Genomic DNA, 2384 nt, shown 5'->3' with positions numbered 1-2384 from the left:
CAACATGGGTCATTGTCACATCATAAAAATGGTTTCCAAGCCCTCCGGTCCACTTCCTTTCCCCTCTCTTGAGCTTCAGAAGCACTGACAGGTGGCACTGTGGTGCTAGCACCCAGTCACAGACACTGCGGTGTCTTCAACTAGGTCCGATGTAGATGCCTTCCTTGGTTGGGCGATAAAGCTACCAATGCCCCAGGGTGAGGATGCAGGCTCCCCTTGCATCAGTTAGGAGCACTCTATTTGATGGCTCAGAGCAGTGGCTTCAAGAAGCAGGCGTCGCACTTTATTCCTACCATGGTAGATATGGAAGCCACTGATGCAAGGGTGGAGGCCAGGCCTCGCTGGCCTTGCCACAGAGCCCTCCTCCCTGAGGATTCCAGAAGCTCAGTCAGCCCACTCTTACCTATTTCCTGTCCACAAGCCTCACAGATGTTTCTTGGGTTGCAGGGAGCTACAGGGCTGTGCGTACCTGCTGGAAATGCTGCAAATGCTGTTGTTGGACATGTTGCTCTCCCCACTGAATCTATGCTACTCTCTAGCACAGAGATGAGCTGACAGTGACTTGTAGGAAACTAGTTGTCTCTGCCTTCTGCTCTCTGTGCATCTGTCTCTGTGAGTAGATACCCACACGTGAACACGTGTGTACACATATAGTACACACAGACCTACACAATCATCCTTCTGGGAATTCCCCTCTTGTGGTTACATCCTTCCCAGGATGGTCAAATCTTGCACAGAAAAATGTTGTGCATTAATTATGTCTCACTTAGGTATCTGTAGTGGTTGATACATTTGTAAACCTGAGAAATTTAGAAGTTTAACCAAGAGACTCAGCAGGGGGCCAGGGTCCTTGCTTTGTAAAGATCAGCATCCTGTGCAAGAGGGGGGCACCCGGATGCTGTGAATGCTGCTCCCTCCCTGGGGTGGCTGGGGAGCCTGCTTACAATATGAAGGAGGAAGAGGCCTGCTTCCCCCCTTCTGCTCTGGGTGCTTTTGCTCTTGCCCCAGCACCATGGCCCTCTGCCTTGGAGCCAGTTGATTACGGACTGAAACCTCCCCACACTGTGAGCAAAGTGAATCTTTTCTTTCTTAATTTTTAAGTGTCGGGTATCTTGTCTTGGCAATGAGAAGCAGAACCAGTTCTGTGAGTGACTTACAGTAACTAACAAAAGGTAAGTATTTCTCATCATGTGTTGTTTAGATGATACATGGTGAGGAAGAGTAGCTACACACAGTCATTACACATGCTTTGAGTATTTCAACCCCTGGTTGGTCGAAGCCTCAGATATAGAACCTGTGGATGGAAAACTGTCTATACATTTTGATTTATATATATATATATATATATATATATATATATTAGGTTCATATAAATATATAGAGATAGCAGATAGTCAGATTATGCTGTATCTGTGTATATTTCCTTATATAGATATATAGGAATTCTGTATCTTTATTTGATCCAGAACATATGTTTGTATACACACATGAGCAACGCATTGTTCAAACCAAGCCAACTCAAATAAGGATTGCAATAGAATATTAGCCATGGTATTAATTACTATGACTATTATGGTCATTAGTGGAGATTTTTTTTTTCAGAAATAACTACTGCTGCTGTATGTATACAATTGATCCAAGTTTCTCTACAGTTACAGCAGCTTTTTATCCCATTGTCTAAAGTCGGCGTCGCTGCTAATGGGAAGCTCTGGAAACATTCACGCCCTCGGTTTTCTTACAAGTTAGAGCACTGAGCCAGCGAGCTGGGGTTTAGCTCCACGTTGCTCCCGTTCACCTCTGTGATTTAACCAGTGACCTGCAAATGGTGCTTGTGACACACATTTGTGGCTTGGTATCAATACCAGAGCAGAAGAACAGGAAACCCAGGGAGAGGACTTGGGGCTCTGTCTGTGTCACAAGTCCCCACATTCGTGGCCACTGAGGGGTCTCACAGGACCTGCGGAAGTGGCCTGCACACTGGCCTGGCCCTCGATCTGTGCTCTCCAATGTGCTCCCAAGCACCTCACTTAGGCCACAGTAGAGCTGTGTTTAGGACTCAGGTCACTCAACTCCAGGCTCAGCGCCCCACTGCCAAGCTCCTCACAGGCCCAGCACCATCAGCAACAGCCGTTTACATTTGTGGTCACCCACAGAGCTCCTCACCACTATTGCAGAGACAGAACAATAGCATCCGCCCGCCTTGGAAGAAGGAGCAAGCCTCGAGACAGGTAGTGGGAGGCAGTGGGGAGGGTGCTGCCTGCTGCCTAGGCCATTGCAGGAGTATTCCCAGGCTGCACATGCCGGAGCAGTAGCCTGTGAGCCAGGCCAGCAGATCTGGTGTAGTCAGCTTTTCCTCACTGGCACAAATACCAGAGATGCCAACT

The sequence above is a fragment of the Octodon degus genome, unplaced genomic scaffold, assembly GCF_000260255.1.
Source record: "Octodon degus isolate 3935 unplaced genomic scaffold, OctDeg1.0 scaffold00017, whole genome shotgun sequence".
In the NCBI taxonomy this organism is placed as follows: domain Eukaryota; kingdom Metazoa; phylum Chordata; class Mammalia; order Rodentia; family Octodontidae; genus Octodon; species Octodon degus.
Note: the sequence above shows the minus strand (reverse complement) of the source record.